At 38.8% G+C, this 22,472-nt stretch overlaps 1 protein-coding gene across 3 annotated transcripts in view; it reads left to right on the forward strand.

Annotated features, from left to right (window-relative positions):
- Positions 1–5,177: 5,177 nt before the first annotated feature.
- CELF2 (CUGBP Elav-like family member 2) overlaps positions 5,178–22,472 on the forward strand; it is a 565,018-nt gene continuing 547,723 nt past the window's right edge. For 2 of the 3 annotated variants that reach the window (XM_086744963.1, XM_086744970.1), the window contains exon 1: positions 5,341–5,567. The gene's annotated coding sequence lies outside the window, so the exon portion shown is untranslated. Of the gene's footprint in view, positions 5,271–5,340; positions 5,568–22,472 lie in introns of those variants that run through there. The other variant, XM_086744976.1, reaches the window with a different exon arrangement.

Below are 22,472 nucleotides of genomic sequence, written 5' to 3' on the forward strand. Positions count from 1 at the left end.
TTTAGGAAAACTGCCAAAGTGTTTAGAGTGCTTTGGCAGCAGAAGAAACAGCTGGTCCCATCAAAGTGATCAGATTCTCGGGCATTGATTTAGGGCCTGAGAGGATGGAGTGACACTTGCCAGGGGATAAGCTTCGTAATCCTAAAGGGTTGGTGATACAGAAATCACAGGCTAGTAAAGGTGTGGTTAAAGCAATTGCAACTGGTTTGTTAACTGGTTGCTTGAACCTTGGAGAAAAGTTTATTTAGGCAACATGTAGTGTCCAAAGTGACCACTTCTTTCAATGGCAGGAGCTATAGAAGGATTAGCATCAAACTGAGCATTGGGAGCCATTTTATGGAGTCTCAGTAAATAACAATAAGTCAGTGCTAGTGCAAGAATGAATTATTCATTAATGACTTATTCATCAGTGTGTATTGTGAAAATAGACTTGAACATGTCTGGAGGGTTTGCTTCTGAGGAGCACATACTGGAGGTATGTGGAGATATGTATTAGAAAAAAAAAATATCTGTGTTTGTGATGACCTTCATTAAAATATATAATGCCTACTGCTGTCCAATTTATTGTGACGTTTCCTAAAAACAAGATAAGTAACTCCTGCAAAGTTTCGGTACTGACCTTCTCATAATGTCCATAGTGGATGTCTTTTGGTTTTTTTTACCCTTCCAGTCTATACCAATGAGAAATGTCCAAATACTTCCTGAGCCAATTAATAAGTCTATTTCTGCTCTGAGGCTGTTAAGAAGAAAATTTCATAGGAGTCTGATATGAACATCTGAACTTGATGTTGGTAAGGATCTTCCCTCCTCCTGTTAACACCAGCATAGAAAACACCCCCTTTCACCTCACAGACAAGGCTGCTATTGCAACATTACAAAATTGCTAAGTAATTTTCTTTCTCTGCTCAACTATTTCCAGTTTTATCACCTGAAAGCTTCCATTGAATGATCAGTTAACATCCAATTGAATGCAACCAAACATTAAAGGAAACCTCAAAACACATTATGAATAAAGTTCCAGATTATTTTTCCTGCAAAAAGAGAAGGAACTTATACATAGCATCTGTCTCTCTTTCTTGTCTTAGGGCTTCTCTTTCACCCCACAAACTATTCTTAAGACATGATCCTTAACACACAAGGATGGATTAATTTATCAAAGCACCGAGTTCTGTAGAGATTTTTTTTTTTTTTACGTTAGCCTTCTTTGATTGCAAGACAGCGGGATGTACCAAAGGGACAGCAACATAGATATGAAAAATGAATTCAACAACAGGCAAGGCAACAGGGAAGGACTAAGATGTGTAACTGTCATTTATTAAATCACATAAGCTACAGAATTTTTTCTTTCTCAATAAGAAATTTTCATAAGCAAAACTACGTGCTATAAAATGATACTATTTTAATGGAAACTGTTACAAGACAATTTTTTCAGCTGGAAAAAAATCAAAATTAAGCAATTGTTGTCCACAAGGCAATCAGAAGTTTACAACCTTACTTTTCACTTTACCAAACCATTTTTATGGGTTGGATTTTGCTGGGGGAAGGGGAGATCTCCCAGTGGTTGTTTTTTTTTTCAGCAGAGGATAATTAACATATGTAGGTCACCACATCAGATGCAGAAATCCTCCAACAACACACTACTTCTGAAATAATGCACTAGATTCAAAGACTACACAGAACTGTACACAAAGTACTTCATTAACAGCAGGTGCTGTACAAAAAAGCTCTCTTTGAAAGAGCTTTTAATTACTGTATATCTTTGTTTAGAAGCCACCTCCAACTACCTTTTCCTTGGGAACTGCAGGGGAAAGCAATTAAATGTATGAGAAGGCCACCCTCAATTTAAAGCTGCAGGAGGAAGCAATTCACGTAACAGAAGTCTTACCTTGTATACAAAGAAATACGGTACATTAAGTCACCGGAGGCTGGGTATTACTTTGACATAATTAATACATACCATAAATCTTAAAATGTGTGACTGCTGAAAGTTGAAAGTCATAGCTGGCTGTATGGCCCGTGTTTATTTCCAAGTCACCCTATAATGATGGAATTGACCGTTTAGACAAAACCACATTTATATCCCTCAACTGTGTAATCCACACCTTCTCTAAATTCCTTTTACATAGGAGAAGGGTCTCAACACAGCTGGGTGATCTCCTTTGCCTCTAAGGGGCAGGACAGCCACAGGATGTGACTCATTTGAAGTAAAGCCATTCAAATAGATCTGACTACAGAGAAAGACTTTACAAGAGGAGGAACGGGATCTTTCTGGTCTCGTTTGGTATTTGCCAAATTTACAAATCTTGATATTAATACTGGGACTAATCTCACACTAGACCTTCTAAAACCCCTTATTCAACTCTTTTTCCATTACAGTACAGTACGTTTTATTTAGACATAGTGTAAAAAGAAATTTTGAAGTTGGGTGTGTTGGGTTTTTTTTAAAAAAAAGAAATGGAAATTTACAAAATGTTTTCAGTGTTTGTAGGACCTGATCCTTGACGGTCAATTAGATGAAAACTTGAGAAAAATAAATGAAACAGTCAATACGAACTCCACTGAAGCTAAAGGCAAAAATGTTCCTGACTAAAACAAGACTAGAAATTGCTTCACTCAATGGTATTTTGTAAAGGATACAAAGGTTAATTAGATACTTTTTGTTGCATTATATAGTAGGGAATCTCCATTAATTACTGCTTCTTTAATTTAACTGATTCATTAAAAACTGACTATAGAACCACAAAGAAAGTATTATCTTCCCTATAGTACCTAGCCTGACTTCCTTCTACAGTCCAAAGCCAATAACCCTTAATCAAAGTTAGATTTTATCAGAGACGTTGAATGGTTATTGGTAGCATATAGCATCACTAAAAACCTGAAATGAATGAAGCTCCCATCAGGGTCTGCTCTTCTAAGCATCTCAGTGTTTGTTCGTGTGTTTTCCAGTGTCCTACATTACAGAGAGAAGGTTGATATTAACAGCTTGACTTTGCCACTATTTTTATTTCAAGTTAATAGCACAAGTAAGGTGTTTCTATAAATGTTTGATTTTATGAGCTCTTGTGCATTTTCTCAACCAATTAGTCAAATTGCCTTCTTGACTGTATCTCCTTGCTAAATCTAGCTTTTTTAGTTCTTTAGTTTTTGTTATTTAGTGCACTACCGTATTCCATTAAAGGCAAAGTTCAATTATCTGTCTTTTGAAGGTCTGAGTGCCTTGCTTAAAATGCCAAGTGCATTAAAAACAGGCCACCCTTGACTTTTGCAAGGAGATACAGAAGGACAATAAGTTAGTTGGATTTAACCAAATTTCGAAATTAAGCATATGTGTGCATGTGTCCATGTCTCTGTATGTGTGCATGAAGATACCGAAACAAAGAATAAATGCTGTCAAATCATCAAGAATTTTTTTTTTTTTTTGCCATTTACTATTTTTTCTCTCTAAGCAGGAGCAAAAAGAAGGAGTGTCTTGCCATTAAAACAAAGGACAGCGAGCCAGGAGACACTGCACTTGGATAGAAATGTATACTAAATCACTTTACTAGGAAAAAAAAATAGGGTTTTAAAGCCACACAAGTGTAAATGAGAGCAAATTCTAGTGGAAAAATGCTGCATATTTGCTGTTACTACTTTGGGAATCTGCCATTGCACCTCTTCTGAATTATGTTTACTGTCCCTAAGTATTTGTATTTCTATTTTGAAGACAACCCTCTATGCTGTCTTTTCCCTCTATACTGAGAATGAACCCCCAGGGGACAGCAAAAATTATTGTAGGCAGCATGAGTCTGCTAAAAGATCTTGGTGAACTTTGCAAGGAGGTGACTCTCAGCCATGCCGATTTAAACCTCTCTGGAATGGTGGAAGATCTCTACCATCTGTAGAAACGGCTTAAGATGGTCACTTGTTAAAAGGGTCTGGAAGTTTTAAAATAGAAGAAAAGCAACTTAAAAGTTGAGTGTTGTACCAATATAACACGGCTCTCTGTCCTACAACCCTTGCGAGGGTTGTAGGACAGACCCTACTCCTTGAGACCTGTTGTGCAACTCCTGGTGGTAGGAGTCATCCAATCAAAGCTACTTCGATGAGTAAAGGCAGCAAAAGAGATACAACTATGGTAGCAATTAATTTCTGCAGAGTTTTAAAAAATCTATTTAGAAGCCAATTGTCTATGGCAGGCATGTTCAGCACGCATGTGTCTCTTTCTGTGTAAATGGCCAACTTTGAGTAAAACAGAGATTCATTTAATTAAGTTTAAACATTTCAGCTTTTTATTTGATGGTTACACACATAAGTAGAGCAATAACTGAATACAAACATTGCATATTTAGTGTAGCATGATCCAAGCAATTACTACTAACATATTAAGGAAAAGCATCATTTCACTTTTTAAATTTTATTTTATAATTAGGTGGGAACCATGTTTTGGTGAATATATTTATAGTTAGAAGTTATAGATTATGCTTCTCTTTGTTCTGGAAGGATGATTTGAGCCCTGTTGCGAAAAGCCTGCTAGTAACAATTAAAATAGCTATAAAAAAGGCGTTTATAGCTTTTGTACTTGTTTGTCTTGTTAGTTTTCGTCAAATATTTCACACTCATATGATGTATGCAGTCTGCTAATAGCCACTAGCATAGACCTTTAAAAATTACGTTAAACATCTAGTTAAAAACATAGCTTTTTATATACTGTGATTGCTAGTTTGTCCTTTTTACATGAGCGTTGTGCCAGTTGTTCATTATGCCTCTGACTTCTGTTACTTTTTGTTCTCAAAAATTATTTGAAAAAGTTTAGGAAGAAAACTAAAGAGTAGAGCAAAAACAATACTGGCAACTTTTTTGAGTGCTGAAGTTTTAATGCTTTCTGTTGAAACGCTTTCCTGAGTTTCCATTCAAAGAAACATTTTTGTACGCAGTATTACAGGAAGAGCTGAATGCATGCCTGCAAAGTGCAACATGGCAAATGTCTGTGTATATTCTACATATACCGTACTGTTAAAATCAATCTGTTCAGGTTAGTTTCCACTCTCAGCAGAGCTGAGAAACACAACCACCAGTTTCTGTCACGTGCTGCATCGTATCAATTAAAAATAAATTAAATTTCATGCAAAGAACCCAACTTAAAAATCCCAGCAAACAACAACAGAACCCTTCCACTAATGATTTTCAGTCATCAGAAGTGGAGAGAGACTCAGACAGCAGACAGCATGGTCCCAGCATGCTTTTTGCCTTTTTTTTTGTTTGCACAGTAGCTGTCAGTTGCAGCCCTGCAGGTAGTAGAACCCAGTGGGAAGAGGGGCGGGACAGAGCGATGCTGCCTGAACTGACAGCAAATTTAAATTACTGAGCTTTCTTTTTCTTTTTTTTTCCTTCGCATGCCTTTTTGTTTCTTTTTTTTTTTTTTTGTATTTTTCTACTCTGCGACAAACTGAAAAGATTCTAGCACACGCTAATTTAACAACCCTGCTTCGTCGTCTTCTTTTTTTTTCCCCCCTCTTCTTCCAGGATAATTAAAAGAGAAATCTGCAAAGGCAACATTTCTTCAAGCAAGTTGGTGCTGCAACGTGCTGGTAAGACGAATTTAATTTTTTTTTCCTTTGCCCATCTATTCTTTTCCTTTTTTGGAGCTGAAATCTTTTGTATATCTAATGCAGTCGTAAGTGTGGTTCCCCTGCTGTGGAGGGTTAGGATGTAATGAAAAGGTGTAACTGCTTGATACGTGACCTTCTCCTATTACTTAAAATGGATAATAACAGCTTTCGTGTCTGTCCTCATGATGCTTTTCTCCCTGCGAATTGACTATTTGCTCAACAGAAGCAATGCTGTGATTGTCGCACTATGACAATGAGGACTTGATTGTTTTTTGGTTACTGTTTCATGCTCCTATCAGAAAAGATACTTGAGTTGGGGGGTTTGTGTGTGTGATTTTTTTTTTTCCCCAAACGTTGCCTGAAGCACTGATACGCCGGGGGTGGAGATGGGGGTGGAGGAGATGGTCTTGGGTATCATTCTGCCTGTTCAGCTGTTTACTAGGTAGGGAAGTGCAACACTGAAACTTTTTAAAAAAATAAATAAGTATTTTTCAGCTTGCCTCAAGTGGGGCCAGTGTACCCAGGATTTATTGTTGTCCAGTGCTGGGTAAAGTTCTTGCTGTCCCTTGTATTGTTTTTCTGGAGAAGGGGGGAAAGGATGTTCCACTTCATATCTTCTCGTACCATTGTAGTAGTTAATTGCAAGAAGCTGACAAACTTTGAGATTAAATACCAAGCGTTGCTTTTGTGAAGAATGAGTTTGATGCTGTGGATAGTTTCCTATGAATACAAGCCTGCCAGATACAATCAGATCTGTATTATACATATTGCAGTTCCTGCCTTGCAAGTCCCCTCATTTCCAAGGTCTGCTTTCTAGTTTTTTTTTCTGACACTAGTACATTATTATATTAATTTTTTTTTTTTAGAAAATCAGATATATTTTACTTCTGCTTTGTGTTTGCCTTCATAAAACTTACAAAGTGATGTTTTTTTTCCTCAGACTTTCTGGATGTAATTCTGCCCGGTATTAAATGCTACAACATGTACTGAAATCAACAGGAAGGCTGAGCTCATCCTATATTTAAGAGGAAATTAATGAGTACTAGCAGGACTGGGTCTTATGATTTCTGAACTCTCTCTTTTCCTAACTGCAACTAGTTGTTGTTACACCTAAGACTGGATCGAGTAGGCTTTTACTGAATATTTAGAATAAACTACATGAATAAACACCACTCTCACAGTTAGTTGTTCACAGGTTTGTGGCTACGATGAGGAAAAGTTTTTGAATATAGGACGGGATTTTTCAGAGAAATCTAATGGAGTTAGAAAGCCATTGTTATTCAGTTGTGTTAACTCATTGTAAGCTGTTTTCTTTAATATTGTTTTAAATTAAAAAAAAAAGATATCTTGAAATTAATAGTCCACAGATTGATACATCAGATTTTCCAGACTCAAAGGTCTATTTTGTCAAATGCATGATGTGATCACAGGAGCAGAGTTGTGCAAGGAGACAGGAAATGAGGAGCAGTCAAGGGATTAAACATAGACTCCCTTATGTGTCTCTGGAGAGAAGGAGATAACGTGCCAGTGCCATATGGGAAATCACATTCTTTCACAGCAACTTTGTTAGGGCACAGGGTTAAGGGCGCTGCACTTGCAGAAGTTCATCACTCCCTGTTTCAAGCACTGCAATCCTTTTCTGAAGGTTTACTTCACTTGTGCAGAAAATGCTCATGTCTTGTGAAATGAGGTCGTTGTAGCTCCCACATCTTGTTTTTGCCCTGACAACTTGTCTCCCCCTACCCCAACACCAAGGTCTGCAAGGCCCAGAAAATTAGGCTTTGTCCCTTGTAATCCTAAACTCCCATCCATTTATAACCAGAGAAGAAAAGGATTGAATTCAGTGTTCTTGTTATGGAAATAAGTTTTTATTCACTCAGTATCAACTGACAGTTAGAAGCGTATCTGATGTAATATGAATAAACTGTAGGCTGTTGACAGTAAATTATGCAGCTATAGTCTCACATTCTCTTAGGAACAGTGCTTTTACAATGCTCAAGTATTCTAACGGGGTGAAGCAACTACCAATACTCTCATTTGAGCTTCCTAATCACCCAAAACCATGAGAAGCCCATGGCGATTGATTCCCACTGTCTATGGTGGGCATTTCAGCAATGGGCAAGGTTGCCCAGACTAAAGCCTGAATGCAGCCAGGGGTGTTCAGTCATAGGGGTGATGTCAAAGTTAACTGTTGTGAAGCAATATGAAAACATAGCACAGCCAAGTTTAGAATCTGAGTTTGGTGACAAGAATTGTTCCTAAAGTCACAAAGCATAAAAAGCCAGATATCTGTACCTTTAAAAAAAACTCCACCACCCTAACCCAATCTACCAGTCTACTTTCTCTTTGAATTTAGTCTTTAAGTACGTATATATTTTTAATTAAACTGTTCACTTCAGATTGCTGTTGGCTTCTAGCAATACTGTCTTCTACCTAGTGGTTGGAAATTTCTAGTTGAATGGATTTGCTTTCACTGTAACAAAAAAAAAAAAAAGCAGGCCAGAAAACTTGCTGTAATTTCCTGTCAGTAACACAGAAATAAGAAAACACTAGGCTAATAAAAGCGATAATCTGAGTTTACAACTGTTAACAAGATTCCTGAATAGAAATGGTGCTATTATGCACAAAGAACTTCTATCATCACTAGAGAAATGTGGTATAAAATTTTGAGTTTTATTATTAGGGCTCTGTCATCGAATCAGAAATCAGCCCATAATCTTACTTGTGAAATGCTGTAAGTTTTGGCATCTTCTCTCCCCTCCTATTAATAAAATATTAAAGAAATTTTATAATTAGAAACTTTGATAACATAGCTATGAATTTTCTTTACAGGAAAAAGCTGGCATCATTCTGTATTTCTTCCACATCTCTCCATACACAGTCACTGCAAATCTGAGTTGCATGCAGCAGGTAGAATTTGTGTAAATCACAGACTTGCTATGGGCAATAATGATGGGATTTCATCCACTTCTTTCTCCTGAGAGAGGCCACATCCTCAGACTTTTCTCAGGACTGTGAAGAAGTACTTAAGAACATGCCATAGCACCTCTTTCCATGAATGGGGTTATTTATTAGCATTACATTTCTGGTCAGCTGAATTGAAGCACCATAGAGTCATGACAAAATGCTTAGATTTTAACCTCTGAGGCTTATTTTTTTCATTCTAGTAATAAAAGACTTCTAAATTTCTCTTCTAACTGCAAATGATTTATGGCATTATACGAGGCTTGCTGTGTTTCCATTTGATTTAACAAATTATCTATGGTCTTCATTCAGCAAGAACCACTCTTGAGGCTCTACATCGCCAAACGAAGCTGAACCTGGCTCAGAGTGACCTCAAGTCTCTGGGCCTCCTTCTCTAGCTGATTGATAACATATTGGGACAACTCTTGCCAAGACACACTCCTTCCACAAGCCTGGCAGACAGTCACTTGTCCTTCATCTCCTGGCCATGTGTGCACGGTTTGCTGTAGACTCCTTGGGCCTCCTAACCATGTATAGGGTATATGAAACCCTAAAAATAATCTAATACTTCCTCATTACTTTCATCACTCCCAAGGCAATAGAGCACATAGTATTTATCAGGTCACTAGATATGAATTAAGAATATAAATAAATATTTTATTCTATTAAGTTAAACAGCAAAATATTATCAAGAATGAAACAAAGTGAAAAGAGAAGTAGAGCCCCTGAGAGCTCAGTTCTAGCTTATAATTATCACATAAAGTCTTCCTTGGTTGCTTTGCATCTCCTGTGGCCTGCGAGGCTGATAACTTAGCCCCCATCTTAAGGCTGATGTTCTCTGAGAGCTCTTGGAGCTACATCTTTCTTAGTTCCATTGTTGAAGATATTTACTCTCATCTTCCTTGGGGAAGGTAACAAAGCTTGAGCAAGCCAAAACCTCTGCATATCTATTTTTTTTTTTAAATTTGCTTTCCCAAACTGGAATCTCCAGCTGCCTGGAGCTGCCCCATATAAATCTCTGCTCTCTGTTCACGGCATTCAGATGCCAGAGGTAGGATTCATCTCATTCAAATTTAGATACTTATGCTGTAGACACCTACATTTGAGCTAACCACCTCAGGGTCCCATTACAGTCAGAGGAAACAAGCAGGCGCTTTCAGGGAGTGATTTATCTGACCTATTTTAAATGTCTCCTTTCTTTGAATTCCACTGAAGGACATCACATTCAAGACTCAGACCATTTAACTGCCTCTCCTCCTCAAATTTTCTTAATTAACCATACTGTTGCATTTCTTAATTTAGACGTCTTTTCCTCCTCTGCTTGGTTTCTCTTGTAACTACCTCATGAAGACTGAGGACTTAAAACTGTAAATTAAACACCTTGAAAAACAGTCATAGTACTATTGGCTTACTGAGACTCACACACCTGGGAACAGGCTTAACCCAAGGCTAATCATAGTGAAACAAGGACTGGATTGCATAGACAGGGTAATGTCCCTCACGTATCATTAGTCCTGAAGGGCTGCTGGGAGGATGCAGCCACAAGTGTGTTTAATGTACAGTTAATCTTGTTCCTCTTATTAGGTTGAACAGATCTAGTGAAAGGAGATGCTGTGATTGGTTTATTTGTTCTACTTTGCACATCAGTGGAATTTAAAAGTTATTCTGCAGTGCTTTAAAAAATCTAAGAGTTAAGAAATTCCATGAGTAGAATGAAGTCTACCTAACTTAGGCACCAGCATTTTAATGAGCTGATGCTCCTGATGTAAGTTCCCTTACTCAGAGGAAGCTATGTGTGTTTGAAAGCTTCCAGAAGACAGTTTGGCTTCCTAGATTTGCACAGCTAAGGCCGCATTTACAGTGCTGAAAGTATTTTCTGCAGAGAGATCCCTAGCTCCCAGCTGTTACAGCATACCCCCTCTCCACATCTCACCTGGCCGTCTATGGATGTTGCTTGGCCCCAGGTGTTGGCTTTTGTGCCAAGGACATGGCATGAAGGGTTGTGGGTGATGCTAGTGGGCTCACAGCCCACTTGAACAGAGGGCTGAAAGGAGCAGAGGGCACCAGCTTGGGAACAGCCTTGTTTGTGAGCTCTAGAGGAAGTGATACCTAAGGATCGCCATAAGCAGCATCACAGTCAGTTTTATTTCCAAGGAAAATTTGATTAATTTCAAAAGTTAAAATGTAAGCACATAAATATATATGAATATATATAAAAATACACCATATGGCTGTTAGAGACATAAGACCACACACACTAGATAGCTAAGACATTCAGCAGTATGGACGCACTGTACATCAGACAAACATGATCTCCCTTAGGATTCATTTCTCTCTTCACTTAGGTAACCTTCAGCAACCTAAATATTACGTGTGGGTTTGGTTTAAGTTAGAGAAGCTAGATTCCACCATTCATTTCAATATAAAATCCTTGACCATCAGGCATGAGTGAGGTAGCTCTATTCAGAACCTGAGTTCTGCAGTGTTTTGCAGAAATAGTCTTTATTCAGACAAGGGCAGTGGCTAGATTTTGAAGCATGCAGAAAATGTGCTAATATGAAATAGAATGTCTCATATAATAGAGGAGCTCTGAACACAGGATTTGATCTCATACATTTGCTATTTTCAGTGATTAATGTATAAACACTGTATAAGCCACTGACATAGTGAGCAATCCAGGCCTGCTGCCCATGTTTCGGATAAAAAGAGACAGAAGTATAGATTAATAGTGGCCCTTAATCAATCTGATGCAGTCAATGTTTTCCATAGGCACTCCGTTAATAAGCAGCTCTGCTAACGCCTTTCTTTCGCTGTAGCCTAAGTCACTGACAATTATAAAGGACATATACATACTAAACGAAGCTTTCGCGGTCGAGTGAAGAGCAATAGCAGCCTGCCCAGCGTCACACAGTAAAAGAGACCACATTTGCAGGACATTAAAGGCTGGGTACTCTTGCTGAACAGGTTTACACATTTAAGCCTTGATCCTGCAAGGACTTAACCACACATGCTTAACCTCACACACTGTGAATGAAATGCCGGGCCTCTCAAAATCAATGACAAAACTCCACTGACTTCAAAGGGCCACTCAGTGAATAGCCTTTTTGGCTTCAGCGCAGCCACACAGAGCGCAGAAGCGTGTGAGCTGATTCTCCAACCTTGCTTGTTTGCGTGAAGTCTTAAGAGATCGAGGGAGCTGCTAAGTGTAACTTTCAAAACATTTCTGCCTCACCCCAAACCATAAGCATTCAAAGATGTTTTCTTGTTTGATCTGTGTTCTTTAGGCGTTTTGCCCAAATCCCATGGCAAAACCTGTGGGAGTGGTTACTGCTGGAGAAGTGAGCAATCCATACTGCAATCCTCTCCCTGGCTAGCACTGCACTCTGAGCAAGTTGTTTTCTCTGTTTTCTAGAAGATTCAGTCCCTGCAGTGATTATACTGGGATCACATCTTTCTTTTTCAAAGGGAAAAAAAATTATATAGTTCACATGATTTTATAGGAAATCTGGGAAATACCTACTGAAATGACTTACAGGTCAGGAAAACAATAATAAATGAATTTGTGCAGGATCTAACTGCAGTTTTTCATCTACTTGCTGCTGATAATTAAGATACCCTGTTGAAGAATCTAACAGCTGTCTCAGGATTTGTTGGAGACAAGAGACCCAATCCTGGATCTGTCTCCGTGTGTAAAACTGTCCCCTGGCAGTGATACCTCTCTGTGGAGTCCTGAAGGAAAATTTAATGTTTTGATGAAGAGCTGGTAAAAAGGGAAAGTGGTGTTGGTCCCATTTTCAGCATGGATCCTTTTCCAAAGCAAGTCAGGTCAATGATCTTGCCCTCTGCACAGACCTTCTGGCTCTTCATGCGATGCAATGTGCACCTAACCTCATGTTGGCTGAGATGCTGAAGCTGGGGGGGCTTTGGCAAACCTGAGTAACATCAAGGTGTCTCAGTTCCAACAGCAAAGCTCATGCTGTTAAATGAGGATCTCTTGAGTGAAACAACTAATGAATGGTGTGCAGATACATCATTACGAGTTGCACATGCTAGGAACTACGAAAGTTTTGGCTATAATCTCTCTAAGCTGCTAAAAATATTTGTGAGGACAATTATAGAAACACAGAATCATAGAAGAGTTAGGGTTGGAAGGGACCTTTAAAGGTCATCTAGTCCAACCCCACTGCAAGAAGCAGGGACAACTTCAACCAGATCAGCTTGCTCAGAGACCTGTACCACCTGGCCTTGAACGTTTCCAGGAATGGGGCATCCACTACCTCTCTGGGCAACCTGCACCAGTGTTCCACCACCCACATTGTAACATTTTATTCCTTATATCCAGTCTGAATCTGCCTCCTTCTATTTTAAAACTATTACCCTTTGTCCTACCACAACAGGCCCTGCTAAAAAGTTTCTCCCCATCTTTCCTATAAACCCTATTTAGATACTGGAAGGCCACTATAAGGTCTCCCTGGAGTCTTCTCTTCTCCAGGCTGAACAGCCCCAACTCTCTCAGCCTGTCCTCATAGGAGAGGTGCTCCAGCCCTCTGATCATCTTCGTGGCCCTCCTCTGGACTCGCTCCAACTGGTCCATGTCCTTCTTATGTTGAAGGCTGCAGAGCTAGATGCAGTACTCCAGGTGGGGTCCCACCAGAGCGGAGTAGAGGGGCAGAATCACCTCCCTCGACCAGCTGGCCACACTTTTTTGATGCAGCCCAGGGTGCGGTTGGCTTTCTGGGCTGCAAGTGTGCATTGTCAGCTCACGTTGAGCTTCTCGTCCACCAGCACTCCCAAGTCCTTCTCCTCAGGGCTGGGCTCCATTCATACTCCACCCAGCCTGTATTTGTGCCTGGGATTGCCACGACCCGCGTGCAGGACCTTGCACTTGGTCTGGTTGAACTTCATGAGGTTTGCACAGGCCCACCTCTCCAGCCTGTCAAGGTCCCTCTTGATGGCATCCCTCCCTTCCAGCATGTCGACAGCACCACACAGCTTGGTGTCATTGGCGAACTTGCTGAGGGTGCACTCTATCCTACTGTCCCTGTTGCTGACAAAGATGTTATCCCAGTACAAATGTACTCTACAGGGAGTAAGATTTTATAAAAGAGATTTATGAAGTTTTGCATCCCAGTTGTGCTTTAGGATAAGCCTATGTTAGCATTTGTTGAAGCCAAATTATCACTTCTCTTAAATGGGTGGCAGTCATTGGAAAAGAAGAGTAGGCTGGATGAGCCCAGTGAAGCTTTTTTTTTGTCTATTTCTGCATTTTCCTCTGACACATTTCATTGCTCCAGCAGTGAAAAAAATCCCCAGACTTTTCTCTTTTTTTTTTTTTGGCTTTTACTGTAAAGCTATTTTAATTTTATCTTTATCATGCTCCTGTACTAATGGGCTTTACAGATTCCCAGCAAAGTCCTGTGTGAAATTCTTAGCCATAGAGATTACAGAAATTTACTGCTTCACTGGCATGGTCAAGTTGCCACAAAATTGCATTTTCTAATGTAGCTGTGAAAACACATGGCACCTGCCATCACTTAGCATAAGGGTTTTAAATATGGCTGGGAAGAATTTAAGAATGCCTATAAAATGGGGCTTGGCCATGTCAGTTTAGCTTTAGGAAGGAGACTGTGCTATAAAATCCTCTCTCATAATTGGTCAAAAGTGACAGCTTCACTTAACTAGTGTTCACAAATGAACAAGAAACGAAAATGTTCTGCCTTTCTCACCCCAGAAGAATGACCATGGCAGATGTTAACACTGTTGAGAACAGCTTTATTGTAACTACAGGTGAGACAAATGGGAGATTTATTAGTCTGGGCATTGAGGGAAAGGGAGAGCGGGTAAAAGTCGTATCCAGTGCTGTTCCAGAGAAATGCAATGCACATTATCAAACACATTGCATGGCACACACAGTGCTCTAAAATGGGGCCAAGAATTCAACAGCATGCCTACTTTCGTGTTTGCTTTTTAAGTAACCAATACCCAGAATCACAAATAGTACATTATTATTTTTTTTTTTTCTTCATGCCCTCTCCTGTACCCATTTAAGTCGATGGTAAATCTCTAACTTCATTGATAATACGATGTAATCAATGACCTGAAGTCTGGGAACTCAGTGACCTGTGAAAGAGTAAACATGAGACATTGTTGTTTCTCTGATGAAAGTCCTGAGACAAGGCTTGATCCAGTGTCTGCTGGATCCTTTCTGCTCATTTTAATGAGCTTACAATTGGTTCCTACCACAATGTGCATTCAACAGAAATCAGCACTGGTTGTTCAGGCACCGATCCAGTAAAGCCCTTAATTATGTGCTTAAGATTATGGTATGGGAATAGTCCCACAGAAGCCACTGCAGCCACAGAAATGTTTTAAGTTCACCAAGTAAGTAAATGTTTTGTTGCCAGAATATCATCACTTTTTTTTTTTCACTCAGTGCCCTCTGCCAAGTGAACTAACAAGCACAGTTTCTGGAAATCAAATGCCTCGAGATGTCATAAATATGGTGGTATTCAGATTTGCACCCAAATGTTTTAGCTGATTTATACTTCTTTATGCCCAGATATAGAAAAGCATTTTACTGTAATTGTGACATGAAAAGGAACACTTGCAGCCTGAAACTCAAAGCTCCCTCCCCTTTTAGATCCAGGGTACACTTGTGTGTGGTGCTGCTGTCTGATTGTCAGTCGCATTTCTAAGTAGAATAACATTTTGAAATTTTTAAAAAGTAAAAATGTTTGCATTATAAGCAAGAAAATATTATTCTCTGTAGTTAAAGTAAATTTTGTCAGTTTGCCCCAGACTCTTTAACCAGGTGCTTTCTTAGAAGAGCTGCTTTAAGGCAGTTTGAACTCTTGTGCCTCGTGGAGCACATATTGTTTAACTGCTTCACTTCACCTCATCCCATTTAACTAGAGGGTACCATATTTCTGTATTACCTTGCTTTCATGAAACCTGTGATCTTCACCAGGCTTTTCAGGTAATGCTGTTTACAGCAAACACTGCCTACGGTGTTTCCAAAAGTTTCCTGCTGTCAGAAGCATAAGGGCCAAATTGAAAATATTGGTTTGGGAGAACGTAATCTTTTCAGTACAGACTTTGGTCAGCATGATTGTATTCCGTGTAAGTGCCCAATAGTAATGATGTCCAGGCATAGGGCCAAATGCTAAAACTGCCCCCAGAGTGAATATACTCCTACTCTGCAAGAGAAGCAGTAAAGTATGCTCATATTCTGGCCAGCAACATCTGAAAGCACAGCTCCCCATGAGGATAATTCTTGCCAGGAGTATGAATAAGCTGCATTGAGGCGATGCATTATGGCAAGTGCTGCATCAGGGGCTGCTAACTCACTCATAAATAAGCAGTCTCTGCTGCCCCCCAATTCCTGTATCGAGTTTCAGAAGGTACTTATGTAGCTCCAAGTATGAAAGGCTTGCATAGTGGCCTCAGTGGACTTTGAGAAGCGCCAAAATAGAGATGGCTACTTTCCATCTCCTGCTCCTTCGACTGGCCACAATTTTTCTGGCAAGCACAAATATACAGCGCCTAGAAGGATTTGGCTTCTATTCTTCAGCTCATATTCATCATCTGGGTTGCTCCAGTGAAGTTATGAAGCCAGGAGCTCCTCTTGTGGCAGAATAAAGACGCCACCACAGATTACATCTTTATTAATAAATGAATTACAAATAAATCCAGAAAAAATAGACACACTTTACTAAATGCACAGGTTATCTTGTTTTGGGCACACAGGTGTGTTTGTACCCACATCAGAACTACTACATAAAAATGTAGGGCTTTTATATTAGTGCTCATTTCAGTTTTGTTTTCTTGAGAACAACTTAACTTCTACTCACATAAGCCTGCCAGACGTTCTGCTGATATAAATCAGAATAACCCCTGGAAGTCTGCTGAGCATCTGCCCTAGAATGGCAAACAATAGTCTGACTAATCTTGAAGGACAGTAGAAGTTACTGCTCCGACACACACAATTTTCTGCACAAAAAATAATTTTAGCCAGGAATTTCTACACTGGGATAACTACATTCTGTAAGGCTGTAGTACAGGTTAATTGTATTCTTGCAGCAAAGCACCCTGTCTTGTTTTAGAGGTTTCAAACTTGCTTATGTGGATGCAGTAGTTCAAAGTTTTGTGGAGACAGGTAGTAGTCAACACAATAAAGGATATGAACATTAGACTTCTATATTGTTCTATACTGTACCTCTGTATTAGAAATTCTCACAGTTCTAACTACTGACATACAAAGATCCAGATGCCGCTTCTTTCCAGCAGAATTGCAAATTCTGAGTTCAAACAAGCCAATAAAGTTACTTTCTGGAAGGCAATACTCTGTCCATGTACTCCTTTGGATACATCTTTCTTGCCTTTCAGGGCATTTCATAATCTACTGCACAGATAACACCTTCTGGAAAAACACAGAAATATCATCAGTTGATGTGTTTATCTAAATGAAAAGCCCTATAATTTAGAGCAAAGATAAGCGACACCTTCTGCATGTGAAGACAAGCCAACCACCATAAAACAGAAAAAAAAAACATTGCCATAGTTTAATTTTGTTTCTGTCCTTCTCTTTCAACAGTAAAAGAATATACTTCTGTGTCGTAGCTACTTACCTTTGCTTGAATACAAGAGTGAATATACAGAAAAAGTTCATTTTTCTGTTATTCCCAATCAACTTCATACGTCAAAATATTAAAAACCTTAGGCAAGACTTTCTCATGAAGTGTGATTTACAAATTCATATGAATTAGTCTTCAAGGATTTTACTAGAAAAAAAGTGGTAATCCATGACCGCAACTAGTGGTTTATCCTATATAAATGTATATCTCTGCATAAGTTTCACAAAATACATTAGGATAAATTAAGTGACGGAGAAGCAGGACAGGAAACACTTCAAAAGGAACTACTTTTCACATGCTGCAAAACTAGCTTGAGGAGCTTCTCTACTCAAAACATCCTCCATGCCTCCAAGTTTCTTTATGCAGCATTCATTGCCTTAAAATTAATTTTCCTGGGTGGGAAAAATTCTTCTCAGGAAGGTAATGAAACTGATTTTGAAAGTCCTGGTGACAGTGGTTGATGTTACTATTGTCAATACCTTACTTACAGGCATTCCTCTACAATTATGTCAGTACTATGTAATGAAACAGCCAAGAACCACCGTATAGCCCCAAGACCTGTTGGCATGGAACAGCTCATATTCATCTGCATACACTCCCTGCATCCCAGGCAATCTGACAGGATCCAGCTTTGCTGTTGGTACCTGCTGTCCCTCAACCCAAGCCTGAACGTTCTGCAGGAGAGTGTTAGCTGGCACAAACCAAAGCTCTGCAGGGGAGCACACTATCAACTAAATATCTATGAACAATCAGGCACTAGTGCTTAAGCCACAACCCTGGCCTTGATTTTTTTTTTCATTACCACAAACATAACTAGTAGAAACACAGAACAAAGAGACTGTTCTATCCAGAGTACTCACTAGCTCTGATTTGAACTTCAGACTGGTGGAGTTTCATACCTTGTCAACCATGTTACAAGGGACCTGAAAAGAGGAGATGGGAATAATTTCTACGAGGTGACCGTACATATTAAGTAGAATGTTTTCAAGATAAAAGTATATCTGCAGCCTGCATAATAAAAATTCAGTGTGTGGATATATCTACAGGATATCCCTGAACCACTAAATTTTGGAAGATGGGAAAGTGTTATAAGCTTGCTTTACTCTTACATCCTGCTCTATACATCCACTATTGACCACTGATGGAGATCGGACAGTGAATCAAATAGACATCTGATCTAACCTGGTGCACGCCTGGTGCAAAATCATCCTGTTACCTGAAGGGGTGTGGGTGGAGGCAAGGAAATTTCCTGCCTTCATTAGAGGAAATAAAGCTGGCTGTTGGTACTGAGTTAATGAGACCTGATGAGGGCTGCTGGAGTGGAGCTGGCTTTCAGACCAAGCACATCTGTATCCATCCATATAAACACACCAGATAGTCATCAATATGCCCTTGTCCAGGAGCAAATTGGATCCTGAGCAAGCATCCAAATACATAAAAACGTAAATATACTGATGCCTTCCCCTTGGAAAAGACAGCTGCATGCATTTCACAGAGCAGGATGGCGGGAAGGGAGTAGGAGTTGTGTTATGCGACTCACTTGAAATGTCAGTTTAGATAATTTTTCTAATTGAGTCTTGATATTTCATTGCTTCCCATATTTCCCAAAATGATTATTAACAAATAAACAGATCTTTCTTAGTTGTCTCTGAAATAATAATGGCAAAGGCTTCATTGCATATGCAGGAGCTCCAATTTAGGTGAAAATTATTTCTGGCAATGCAGCAGGTGGCATCATGCAGACACATCTACTAATAATGCTACTTCTTTTGGTGTGTGCTGTGCAAGAAGCTATGGCAGGACATGGTCCAATCATGATTTTATTAAATGAACAATACAGACCACCAATAAGTGTTATGTCAGTGGAAAATAAAAATATACAATATGCATGTAATATGATGATGTGAAAATGCACACAGAGGACCACATCACTGTGCTTTCCTTCTGCAGGGCTTTGGCAGAGTCCCTAAGTAGCTGGCCAATTTAGAATTAGTAGGGTCAGATGAGATGTCTCAAAATTTAATATAATTTGCATTTGTCAATAGCAGATTCCTCTGAGGAAAAATAAGCCCTCTTTCCACAGGACAGATAAGTCTTCCCAGAATATTTCCCCAGACAGATTCTCTTCTGTACATCCCCTTGCCAACTGGAACCTTTTGATCTGAACATCCTTAGTGCCAAATTCTTTAATGGTGTAAATGAGTGAAACTCCACCTAAGGCAGTGGAGCAGATCCCATTTACACCTGCAGAGAACTTGGCTTTGATTCTGTAGCCAAGGAGAGATTAAAACCATTGGTTCTAGTAGATTTGTTAGCCCATAAAAATGCTCTTCATCTCCAGTTGCAGATAGCTCTGTTATCCAGTTCAAATGTGAGAAGGAAAAGGAGCAGAAAATGCTCTTGAGGGGGTGAATCCTGGAAAGGGAGGGTGATACACTGGAGAATTTAACAGGATTTTGTGATCTCTATCATATGATCGAATATACATTATTATAATTTTGATTCTGATCTCTTCACTTGCTCTCTGTGCAGCTTTTTTCCAGCTCTCCTAATATGAATCACTTATTCCAGATTGCTCTTTGAAGAAGGCATCCAGTGATACATCAGAGATTAAATGAGTCACTCATGATGGATTGTGCTTCATGGTTTTATATACCACAGAAAATTATGCATTTTACACTACCTTGTATAATAACCATTTATCTAAGTAAACATATTGACTCCTTTTGGGTTCATATGAGAACTATCCTGGGTTGTGAATCTTAATTTAGCAAGCTCTTGACAGGCAGGAAAAAAGACAGCTTACAATGATGGAGAAGAATCAGTTACTTAAATGTCAATAGAGGGAGCTTTAAAAATGAGCCTGAAGTAACAGAACCATTTGTTCACTTGTGTCCAATTAGAGATACAGACTTGGCAAACTCTACTTTTCCCCTCTCAAAAAAAAAAAAAAAAAAAAAGAAAGCTTTAGAATTTGTGGCAAGTGGTGCAGTTATATGCTGCTATGGTGTCAATTCAAACATGGCCACAGCACGCATTAAAGAAAGAAATAAGGCCAAGCAGTTAGAACAAAGAGAAACCATTGAATATCATTTTCCAGGGATTCTACCTCTCATCTTTCCACATTTACTGTAGGTACCAAAGCAAGATATCTCTTTTCCAACCATCTCAGTTTGCACATCTGTAATATAGAAATTATACTTCTGAGCCGGATTCTCTCCCAGGTCATTCCATGTAGGTCATCATAACATTTAGACATCTGACATTGCTAAAATTGGATGAGCATAAATGCACACCAATTCATCTTCTGAGTCCAAAGTGTCGGAAGGCACAAGTCTTGTGCAAGAATAGGAGTATAATCACTTCATCCCAGACCCTTTGAAAAGCCCTATATTTGTCTGTCTAGGGAGCACTAATGGAGTGTCGCTCAGCTTTCAAAAAATAACAGGTTAGATTTTCCTGTACCTGACCATTTCTACTTGTTACCCTAGATTGCACTTAATTGTGTGCCTGCCTGATTTTTGTCCTCTTCGCATCCTTTTCCTGCTAAGTATTTACACCCCTCTCACTTGCGACAGGGTCTAAGATGCTGAGTGCGGCATTGACTTCAGTAAGCTTTGGATCAAACCTGTAATCACTTCAAGCTTCTGACTAGCTGGCTTTAAGTATTTAGGATGAATCATCCCAGAGACAAAGGAGAATATCAGAGTAAAGTATTATGTTACATATTTCTGTTTCCCCAAAGGTTTACTCTTCAAAAAAATCCATTGTCCTATACGTAATGTAAAATAATTCACCGTGGAGCCAAACATTGTATCATGATACAGATCTGGGCAGTGATTGAAATAATAACAGACTGTTTAATTGCTAAATTACAGTGGTGATATTATGAAATAACATATTATATCCGCATTTATAATAAATTAATCCATCATGATTAAAGGTCTCTCAATGAATACCAAATGAATTAATACATGATTGGCCTTTGTAAGTATAAGCTTTTAAAATTATGCAATATTCTGCAAGCAGCTAACAGCCCACAGAATAAAGTTGCAATGAGGAAATGTGTCGCAGAAAAACTTTTCTACATTTCATGTGGAATACCTTTTATTTCAGAACATTTTTGCATTGAATTCATTAGCAATTATGACAGATGATAGCTTTTTAACAGGAGAAAATATGTCCATAATCACAATGTTTGGGGGAGAGGAGAAAATTACCACAATATGACTAATTTTATGAAAGACATCTGTCATTTTCTACTGTTGTAATACAAGCTGTTTAGTAAGTAAATTTAATTAACCAGATTTCTCATTTTAAAAGGAAAAAAAAAAGCTTTTACAATGTGCCAGGAGCATATCCCTTGAATGTAGTTTGTTTAATATGTCCAATTAGATTGAATCATCAAATTTTCTGAACCTTAAATATCTCAAATTAATTTGTTTCCACATTGTTTTTCTACATACCATTTTGCAGCCATACTGTGCAGTAGATGTTGTTTATTGTTGATATTACCATTTTGGTATTACCATTTCGGAGTCTCTGCTTAAAACTAGGCTTTTCTGCTCCGTGGTGTACATAAAGAAAGAAGTCTCTACCAAGAAGTCTCCCATTGAAAAAGAGAGACATACAAAGAGTGAGAAGTGAGAAAGACAGGGAAAGCAGGTGTATCTGCCCTAGGTCATAAATAATTTTAGTGAAACATCTGAGTCTTGGTCTAGTCTTATATCAAATAGTAGATCGCACTGTACTTTTAGCTTATAAAAGGATACAATCATAAGTCAATGGAAAGCTCCTGCTTTGGAGTGTGAAATTCCCTCCGTTGCTCATAATAGTTGCAGACCTGACAGGCTGGTCCTTTTATTAATGAGGATAATATGGTTCATTTCACACAAAATACCAACTGCCCCTACTTCATGGAGCTGACAGCATAAATAAGGATGTTCTATAAAGGCCTTTTATTGGTAATATGCAGAAGCTTATGCTATAACACAGTTCCTCCTCAAAAACGCCAGTTTTTCCACAGCGTTTTTCCAATGATAGGAAAACAAATAAAACCCTAACAAAAAAAAAAGTTATTTTATTGATGTCTGTGTAAATCTGGGAACTCCACTGACTGTATTTTAATCTAGCTAAAATCATAATCTGACTAGAAATCTCAGTTCAACCTCAGTTAAAATATATACTTAAATAATATACTTAACATATACTTAAATAATACTTAAATAGTCGTTTGTAACTTAATATAGAATATTTTCCACTTTCTTAAACTATTCTTAAGAATACT

Source organism: Chlamydotis macqueenii, chromosome 1, assembly GCF_036417535.1.
Source record: "Chlamydotis macqueenii isolate bChlMac1 chromosome 1, bChlMac1.mat, whole genome shotgun sequence".
NCBI lineage: Eukaryota > Metazoa > Chordata > Aves > Otidiformes > Otididae > Chlamydotis > Chlamydotis macqueenii.